The sequence below is a fragment of the Maniola jurtina genome, chromosome 19 (genome assembly GCF_905333055.1).
Source record: "Maniola jurtina chromosome 19, ilManJurt1.1, whole genome shotgun sequence".
In the NCBI taxonomy this organism is placed as follows: domain Eukaryota; kingdom Metazoa; phylum Arthropoda; class Insecta; order Lepidoptera; family Nymphalidae; genus Maniola; species Maniola jurtina.
The window spans coordinates 13,127,943-13,139,246 of record NC_060047.1 but is presented as its reverse complement, the minus strand read 5'-3'; positions in this window follow the sequence as shown (position 1 = coordinate 13,139,246).

Genomic DNA, 11,304 nt, shown 5'->3' with positions numbered 1-11,304 from the left:
GTAGAATTGATGTAATAATAATTTTTAAACTATGTGAGATTTTACTTTCAGGTAGGTTTAGGTTAGGTTTTTCACAAGCTATAAGGTATGTTGCTATGATAGCAAGTGTTACATTATGAAAACGATTTTCACGTGATTTTTTACATCATCGTCATCATCAGCCTGTGGACGTCCACTGTTGGACATAGGCCTTCCCTAAAGAGCGCCACACACCCGGTCCTCAGCCTTCCTCATCCAGCCACCTCCCGCAAGCTGTTTTATATCGTCCATCGTGCTGAAGGGCGTCCACTACGCTTGCTTATACGCGGTCTCCACTGAAGGACTTTCCGGCTCCAACGGCCATCGCCTCTACGCCAGGCATGGCCTGCCCACATTTTTTACATGATACCTGTGAAATAGATGAACTATTCTCTTGCACCTTTTTCTATCGCAAGCTTCGCGTAAACAAGGGCCGCGTTTGTCTAAACAATATTATATCACTACACGTTATAGTACATCCGGCTGCCGGCCACGATCAGAGATCGTATGAATTGTATGACCGGCTGTGGTGCGTGCTGCTAACGAGACACGAATATTATAATCCCCGCTGCGCCGCTGCGGTAACTACGGATAAGGCTGTGCTTCCACTGAAGCGGGGACGAGCGGAGAGAAGGGCTTGGTTGGTATGAGGTGTAGAATCGGTGGATCGCCGCGCTAAAAGATTCGTTGGTTTAGACTTTAGAGCATCTGCACAACCTCTATCCATTCAACGCCTGTCTGTTTCATTACGTTTTATTTTCAGTTTTGTATAAGGTAGGTATATTGTTAGGTACGTAGGTAGCTTATTTTGACCACACTCAATCAATCACCTAAATCAAAGTCTTGTTGGTGGTGGAGTTGAGAAGACCACGTGACTAATTACTACCAAGCCGCGCGCTGGTCTAACAAGTAAAGGCTTCCCACTAGCAACGCAATTAGAAAAGCTGAGAATAAAACTTTGAAAGCACAGGTTACAGATGCACTAAATTACGGGCTCGACTTTCAATACGACCAAATTGAAGATATTAATCTCTCCACTAAACCATTTCCTACAAATTTCAAATTTCAAATTCAAATTCAATGATTTATTCAATAAAATGTAGGTACAATATGTTGGAATAATGCAGCCAGCAACAGCACACACGCAGACAGAGGACAGTAAATTTTATTGATCTGTTCCTCCTAACGTCTCATATCTTCTTCGCTTATTTCCGTTTTAGTGAACATGCAGCTTTATACTTTAAATTGAACGAGCTAAATACATAAATTATCCTTTCCTTCCCAAAATATTCCAACATCCAAGTTTCAACTTGCTAACTTAAGTAAGCTTTCAAACGATTTCTGCTCGAGCTATTTCTTAGCTTCAAGTAACATGACTATGAAGTTGATAGTGAATTGCTCACACACAAGTGTTGCAACTCGTATGTCATAGTGACTATCTAAATTAATAATTTCATTATTATATGATCTGAATTCTAAACCACTTGCTGGCAACACAGAGCAAAAGTAATCGTCAGATCATTCTGAACAGAATGCAGCTTTGACGGTTATTCTAATTTCTAACTCCTTCCTCGGGTGTTTAAAGTGAAGTTTTCGTCGATTTTTTGACTACCAAAAAAAGCCGATTTGGATTGCAAAGTCAGGGTTTGTAAACTTTTTACCAACTTTTGACCCATTTTTTGTTTATTATAATAGGCTCATCCTTGACCATGATCACACCTGATGGAAAGTGACGATGTGACCTAAGATTGGACGCGTTTAGCTAGAAGGTGCCTATTCATTTTTTGTTTAAATATACCCAGATTATGATCTGGTAAAAGTATTTCAAACCTTAGCCATACATACGTATAAGGAATGATGACGTAAAGCGTTTCGTGCGTGAAGAAGAAAATGTTGACGACAAGATTTCAAAAGATTGAAAAGCTCCCGAGCATAATCTCTGACATATCCTATGAAATTCCAACAATTTTAACTTGTTTTTTCGCTTCTTTTTGGCTAATGACAGCTATTGATAAATTGAACTTACTGCGAAAACGGATGCACAAGTTAAAATTATTGGAATTTTAATTGTACTTAAACTTAGTTGATGCTATAGCAGCCTCTGGTAAATAACTAGGTACTGTAGGAGATAAATGAAGACATAATCAAGCAATGTCCTGATAACATGGAGATGATTACATCATGATGATGAGCCGCGACCGTGGAAGCTCCGTAATCTCCCGCTGCCGTCGCCGCCGATACTCGCCCTAGAGAGACGATTACAAATGACCCACCAGGGCGGCTGCCGGGCGGGGGCGAGGGGGGGAGGGGGTATTGATTGATGATTCAATGTTATCAGCCCGTCGTGCGCCTTCAATAACTCCAAAACTGTTTATCTTTGACACGATATTAATGACTTCAGTGCCGAAGGGATGGCTGATATAATTTATTGGACGATTTCCTGTATTCGTTATTAATACACTATTTAATAGTATTACTTTCCGAACAAAGTATAACCATGTTCCACCGCGTGAATCTTGTATACGAAGTTCTTTTCGAATTGCACTACTATGTATAGGGAACTTCCAACCAACAAAGGTTGGTCCGTGTTTGGCGGCGCGCTCTTAGAAAGGTTTATTTCTAGCAGTGGATGCATACAGGCTGATGGAATGGAGTGGAATGCACATCGCTTCCGACAGTCCCTTTGTTTCGGTACTTATCCTACGTCAACCTTCAGAATGCAAGTTAAATCAATGCCTTTCATCAAAGATCGGTTCATCGTTAGGAATGTACAAACAGACAGATTCTCTAAGTTATTATTAAGTATGGAACATGAACCGAGAGCAAGGGTAGAACAAAGAAGATTATCTGTGTGCTTGTGGACGCTACAAAGGTTTACAGCTTAACAAGTGAGCGCTAAACGCCGCGCTCTGTGTGAAGCTGCTGCTACAGAGCTGTACAAAACGTACATTATGAAGAAGTACGCCACAAAGGATACAGCTCGAGACCAACTACACAAGGAGTTGGTGGGCAATTTGTGAAGGTACTTACCTAACAAAATCTCAAAGTTTATTTAGTTCATAAATATCATCGATGATAAATATACATCTCTGACGGCTGAACTCATGTATTAGTTGGAATATACCGGACTAATTTCAAACGCATCCGAACTTCTTTTTCAATAGGCTCTGTAGGTAGGCTCTGCTCGCAATTACGACGCGGTGCCAACGAGACTGTGAGGTGTGCGTGTTGTCGTAAGAAACGCTGAGGGCGGCTGAGGATGAAGGAGGACGGAGGGAGATGGTTCAGGTGCTGCCCTCAGTGGAAACCGCTTCTTGGCGCTAAGCAAACCATCTGTCTGCCTACAGTGACTGCACCAGCGACGAAGATCTGCAGCAACCGTCGAGATCTGGAAAAGCACTTACCAGCTAACCCAACGTGAATTCGCAATAAAGATAATTGAATTAACTTTCAGCTTTACAACCCACCATCTGTTGGAGTATGTACGTGGTTCGTACAGTGAGGCGGTAATTAGGCGCGCCGTACAAGGCGGCGGTATCGGCGGTAATTCGCGCTCTCACGAACTTGTATCGTAAAGCAAAGCAAGCTGCCCATTACGGCGGGCGGCGCGGCGCGGGCGGCGCAATGGCGTAAACAGACTTAATTTAAATAGGTACGGAGAGGTGTCACGATCTGCTAACGGTAGTTACGGTGGAGATGGGAAATAAGGCTATAAAATGTGCTTTCGCTAATTAAATTGATTGTAAAGTACGTTAAACGTTACGTGCTGAGTTGGTGACTTTGAAGAACTTGGGCCTCCTATACTGGAGAAGCTACTAATCATCCCAACATTTAACTTTGTGAGCTGGTTGACGACCTCCCTGCCGTAGTGACAAGTCCCGGGTTCACTTCCCGGCAGGGGTTTGGAATTTTATAATTTCTAAATCACTGATCTGGTCTGGTGGGAGGCTTCCACCGTGACTTGTTACCCCGCTACCGAAACACCGTGCCGCCAAGCTATTTAGCGTTCCAGTACGATGACGTGTAGAAACCAAACGGGTGTGGTTTTAATAAAAACTGCCATCTGGCATATCCCTTCCAGATTAGCCCGCTACAACCTTAAACTGCATGATCACTTACCATCAGGTAGGGTTGCAATCAACAACTAAATCAAATATAATCATTTTTTTTTATTGCGAATATGGGTAAACAGTGGAGATTAAATTGTATCGAAATAAAAAAAACCGGCCAAGTGCGAGTCAGACTCGCGCACCGAGGGTTCGGTACTCGGGTATTTTTCAGAAATTTAGCGCGATAAATCAAAAATTATTATGCATAAAAATCTGTTTAAGAATGTACAGGTAAAGCTCTCTTATATGATACACTTGGTATAGTTATCTTATTTCGAAAATTGAAAATACTAAATTATTTGTTCATGAACACATTTTTTTGTGATGGACGTAATCATAAATTCACGGTTCTCGGATTTTTTCTTCACTTGTGCCTCTACTTGCCTTGTGTTTCTACCTTCTTGCCGAACTTCACGATTCTAGGTCAACGGGAAGTACCCTACAGGTTCTCTTGATAGACACGACAAATAGACAGACAACAAAGTGATCCTATAAGGATTCCGTTTTTCCTTTTGAGGTATGGAACCTTAAAAATTAAATCCACGCGGACGGAGACGCGGGCATCAGCTATTATGATATAGATACAGTACAGACTACAGATGCATAATATTATGTCAGTAATAGGTCTGACAAGCTGAACATTATGTTCGCAGAGAGCGCGAGAGTAATTTCAATGAGCGACGTGTTTATCGCAAATTTTATAGCTGAAGCTATTATATTATTATGTTCTGTGGCTGACCCTGTGTGTGTGAAGGACTGTTTATGACTTCCTTACCTATGGATGGACTCGTATGAGCGTAACTAACACAAGCAAAAGCTCTTTGGGAAAAGGAAAGGGAAGGCTTTATGGGTGTTTTACGATAGCTAATAATCTGTTCGTAATAAAATAAAACATTATGTTCGTTGTTTATACTTCTGTCTTGCTTGCATCGGTGAGTGTGTCGAGCCCAGTTATGAATATCGTGGCGGCACTAAGTTATGTATGACGTTTATTTATACGACGTTTGTAATGGGAAAAGATGTCAGCTCAAAGCTCTAGGCAACCGCTGGATATACCGCACGCCACCGTCTGTCTGTCCGTCCGTCCTTCAGCCTGACCTGACTGTTTATCTGTCTGTCTGTATGTCAGTAGTAGGGGATTCGCCGGTTCTGCCCCAGGCCCTGGCCCCCTCCCATGCCTCGCTGCCTCAGCCCCCTCCGTGCCTCGGTCAAGATCGAAACCTAAAAAAAAAAAAAAAAAAAAAGGTTTTGGGGTACGCTGAATCGATTGCGCTCACTCCCGACGTCGTATCTCTAACGGTTGCAAAGTTAGCTTTTCGAAAAACTAATCCCTAGTTCGTTATCTAATTGCTTAATCACCTACTAATGACGCTCTATTGTTCGCTGGCTCGTTTCTTCATTCTATGGGTTTTAAAGGAAACGCATGAATCATAACTACTCTTTATTAGCCTTCAAATATTGATTTAAATAACTCACATAAAAATATATCATTCTCTACTGTATTTCCATTGAATAAATCTAAAAAATCTGAACTTGTATAGTAACCCGTAAACATGAAATACAAATACATTATACAATATTCTCCACAAACTGATGTGTAATCATTCTGTATCCGCCTTGTATTGAATTGCCATATTCTTGTGTTTCTTTCCAAGAACTGCTTATGATATTTTGGTGGTGCTCGTCCAAATGAATCAAAATATTGTCCAACACCATTTGTATCTATATATATGGCTATCCAATGCGATCCTGGTTTATAATCGGGGTCTAGATTGCTTATTAAATAGGCTGGTGTTTCAACATAAATCGGTAACCGGTTTGCGGCATACACATTGTCTTGCAGACTTGGGTGTATTCTTCTTAAATATGTCTTTATCCCTATTGTATTCATATTACTTCAATACTACTGATCTTATCGCTGCCGAGGATCATACATGAATGGGACGTAAGACCATGTTATTTCAGATATATTATAAATCATCAACCCATCGCCGGCTCACTACAGAGCACGGGTCTCCTCTCAGAATGAGAAGGGTTTTTTGGCCATAGTCTACCACGCTGGCTGAGTGTGGATTGGCAGACTTCGCACACCTTTAAGAACACTATGGAGAACTCTCAAGCATGCAGGTTCCCTCATGATGTTTTCCTTCACCATTAAAACAGTGTTATTTAATTAAGTACTTGAAACGCACAAGACTTCGAAAAGTTAGAGGTGCGTGCTGGAATTGAACCCCGACCTCCGATTAGAAGGTGGACGTCTTAACCACTAGGCTATCACAGCATAGTCTTATTAAAAATAATGGTCCATAACTTAAATAAAAACAAAAAATATTTCTTGTATCAGTGTTTTATTACAAACCTTAATAATAATGTAGGTACAAATTATAACTTAATCTATTTACAGAAATTAGGTTTCTTAGCTGCTATAGTCCACGCTTACATTACGATTTTTATCAATTTCAATAACATTGTCAAACTCTGCATATACGATGCAGTTTATCGTTTCAGGAATAGCTGAATCAAAGCGAACTTCTAGCCTCACACTACCGTGCTTTATAAGATTCCAATGACTAGAGTGAGCTGATAAATCAGGAGTTAAATCGAATGCTAAGAGACAATAGCCTTTTGCATATTGTTCCCTAGATATTCCGTTCCCTTCATTTAAAAAATGGATTCCCGTGCCTGAGAATAACGTATGATAGGCTGAACTGAAAGTATTATCATCGAATGATGGTTGCAAAGCTTTTGAAGGTATTTGTTGGCCATCAATATATAAACTAAATGTATTCATATGATAATTTTCAAAGTTGAATGGATTTTTCGTAAGAGTTCCATTAAATGCTGCGTTGTTAACAAATCCGACAATACATCTTTTAGGAACTTGACCAAGAAAAATATTATCGAGTGTTTTACCCTGAACCCCTGAAGGAATTGTTAAAACTTTAACTTCCGCTCGAGTTATTGGATATTTTGCAGTAGTAGATGCTAAAACTTTTTGATGTGCAAGTAATACAGTCGGATTGATCCGCGCGCGTCGAACTATAAGGGTTGCATCCGTGATACACACTTTAAGTTTTAAATCATTTGAAGAAGCCATAAGACTGAAAGTTTCCCTTGAGCGAATTAATTTAACACACATCTCAACACCATTAATCAAAAATTTTTCCTGGTTGAATATATCACCATGTAAGTGTCCAATCATTTCTATTTCTTTACTTTCGGCTGCAAGACTCTGTCTTTTAGTAAAACCTGTATTTTTTTCATCTACTGAATCCATATTCCCCGCAGTATCTTCATACCAAAGACCGCAAGTCAGGTGAGATTCTTTTGCTGCTGGCGCATAGTTTAATAATGTCTCAATGTAAGCACGGTAAGCGTATGTATTGTTTGGAGGTGAAATGAGTTTTTTAATTCAAGTATACATCCAGCTGACTGAAGACTGAATGTAACCAATTGTTAATTGGAGCTACAACTGCAGATGAACTAAGTTTTGATAAGTCTTGATTCACTATCTTAGCTTTTAAATGGATCAACGTATGAGACAAATCTATGTAGTCTTCGCTCGTTCCAGGTATTTGAAATTCTATCGGTCCATCATCAGCAAGGGATGAAATGGGTTTGTAATGAATCCATAATCCATTTTCTATACTTGTTTGCGTTGATGGCAAAGCAAACAAATCTAACTCTGATTTAATACACTCACATGAATGATTATGTAAAAAAGACATAATTAATTAGAAAATATATCTTTTATTTTATTTTGACTGAGCCTTGATTTTTTAATAGCTTTCACTTTAGCTGTCAGCGGTTGAATGAATGAAGATTGTCGTTTTCTTTTAGTTATATATCCTGAGCCAGACATATTAATTCTGTCTATCTTGTCATGAACTTTCCTTTTTAAGTTTGAACTAGCTTCCTTAAGACGAGTTTTGATAGAATCTTCCAAAGGTCGTGCGCTAACCATATCCGATAGAAGACCAACACCTGCATTTAATGCTTCTTTTCCTACAGCTCGAGCACCACTAGAGAGTAGTGGTAAAATAGACCTAAACAATCCTCCAAGAAAACTCCCAATACCATGACCACGTTGATATGGTACACCTTTATAAATTACTCCAATACCTGACCCAGCCTGATGTGAATAATATTGCTCGTAAGGACAAGTTATCTTTTGATAAGGATCCATTATAATTTTCTAAAGTGAAGTTTAATACACACAGTTCCAAACTGGAATGGGATTTTATTGCCTGTGCTTGACCTTATATCTATTTCAATAGTATCAAACTCCCGCCGCATAACAGGTAAATAGTGAGGTGGTGAGAAAATATGCATTTTATTTGCTCCATATACATATGTTGCCGTATCTAAAGGTACAATTCTGAGAAGAGGAGCCATTACATCCCCCACAATTTGCGGTTCTATTATATCACAATAAACAAACAATTGAGATGGCAACCCTAATTTTAAATTAGAAGGATAGCTCCCAATTTTATTTCCTGCAAGATTTTTGTTTGGTTCAAATCCAAGTTGTAAACATAATTTGGTTGACAACTTAAGTGTGTCAATTGAGTTATCCAAAATTGATACTGATACGTGTTTGGTTATTTCATCATAATGAAATACTATTTCTTCAAAAATATATCTATTTAAAGTTTCTATAACATGTTGAATGCTGTCATAGTTCATGGCCGGAACCCGTCCTTTATAGTGCACTAATGAATGTGTGTCATCATCAGGCATCAAAACCCATTTAGATGTGTTAATAACATTTTCATGTTCTTGAACAGTAAATACCGTACAAGGATATTGAATTTCTACAACTCCAACAAACCATTCACCTTCTAATATAAGGGATTTTGGTAACTTCGTTGAAAACATAGTTGTTTTGTTTTCCGGGAAGTATTCCATTGAACTATTACTAAGTAAAGTCAAATAAAAGTTTTCCTTTATCATATTTGATTTAAATTAGACTCTAAAACCCAACTGTTAAATTTATCAGGATAACCTTTCCACTTCACTAACACTTCTTTTCTGTTGCCGGAGTATCGAGAACTAATGATTTTATCTATTTTATAATTTGAGGAGGGGTCATAAAATACTTTTTGTAATTCTTTTTCATAAAAAGTTCCAACTATAGGTTCGTTTTGTAAATCTTTCAATGTGTAAACTACATGTGGGGATCTATCTATTATTGAAGATATAACAAATATTTCATCACTCCAGTTAGATTCATAACCTTTTTGAAAAATGTGTTTATATTTTGAAATTCTAACATTATCACCAACATGAAATGTAGGTAGTGAATTTTGTGATGATGGTTTGTTAGTTGCTTTCCTATCATATAAATTTCTCCAAACAGTCATTATATTGTTAGAACTAACATCACAAGGACACATCTTAATACTAGAATGAAAACTATGGTTATACGAATATACCAAGTCTTGTAAAATATCTATGTATTTATATGTATTTTTGTATGTAAAATAGCGCCACATTTTAGATTTCAGAGTTCTTTGAAACCTTTCTACAATACTTGCTTTTATATCAGGATTATTTGTAGTGTAATAATTTATATTTTTGCTTTTAAAATACTTTTTAACATCTTTAGAAACAAACTCAGTTCCTTTATCCGATTGTATGTGTGTAGGAGTCGCATTAGATTCATTAAATATACTTTCAAAACATTCGATTATTGTTTTAGAGTTTTTCTTTTTCATCGACCTAGCATAAGCATATTTACTAAAGACATCAATAACACACAATATATAGTTAAAACCATCATTATATTTCGAATAAGTTCTCATATCACTAAGATCAGCCTGCCATAATTCATTGAGATTTGATAATATGTATTTGTTTCGAGAAAACTTTCTGTGAACAGGTTTATGAAGAGTATAGGTTTCTTGTGATTGTAACCATTTCTTTACATCCGTTTTACTCATTTTACCTTTCATGGTCTTTGATAATTTATCAATGCTACTAAACCCAGCTGGGTGTTTTGGATTATAATATATATTATTAATTTCTAATAAGGGGTCCATTTTTCCCAATCAATTTTCTTCCTAATTTTTTTAATATATTTATCACCACTACCTTGTGGAGTATTTAAAGTTCTTTCATCAGATGTAGAGTTCCCTTCGAGTGATTTCATCTGAAGTTGATGAATAAAATCCGACCTCTTAGAATTTCCGATGTAAGTCAATGGTACTTTGATTGCATGTAATGCCTTGGCAAACTTTTCCCAACCTATTGGATCACTTTTTTTTAGTGGTCTCAACGAATCATTAATTAGATCAACAATATTACTTCCAGGGACTTTTTCATTATTAATTATCACTGTACCATCATCATCATCCCAATAAATTGTATTTTTACTCAAAGAAATCAAGTTTAATAACAGCTCACCTTTTTTCAAATATGATTTTGGTATAAGACTTAGTATTTGAGTTGTTGAGTAACGTGGTTGACTATGTTCATTCGAATTTTTATTTTCCTTCACTTCAGCTGTTGGTGACTCGAACGATACTAAGTCTTTATTTTCCATGTTGTTATTTTTATAACTCTTAGTTTCATTTATATTGTCAGTAATGATTGGCAACTCGATAGGTTGTCGTTCTCCTTCGGTAAAATGTAGGTATCTTTGTAGAATTTGTAGATATAAAATACATTTTTTCCGATCTTCGATATTACTATTTAAAATCTTTTGCATTTCTGCATCTAATCGGGACATAGGATTTTCAGTATTGGTATGCTGCTTTAGTTTTTCTATGAAACTAGGCTCAACAAGCAACATTTTTTTAGCATTTTCCATTTTAAACTATAGATGATACTAATCCACTCAAAATAGAACCCAAAATTAAAGGTAAAAATGCTCCTCCTTTTTGAATCAATATCTTTTTTCTTAGTTTATTTTTTCCCTTGCGAACCAAAGTGCGAAGTATACTTTTAAATTTTTTTAACTTTTTCTTTCGTCTATCTTCTAGTGGAACTTTACCTTGTAATACGTTGTGAATGCACTCACAAATGCAATTTATCTCTTCTTCTTCACAGGATTTTAATAATGCTTTTTGATATTTAGGTTTAAGTGTATGCAACGCTTGTAGCAGCTCTTTATGTGTCTTTAGGCTTCGATGCATTATTTGTAAATGATAGGAATTTGATGATTCTTTAAATATTT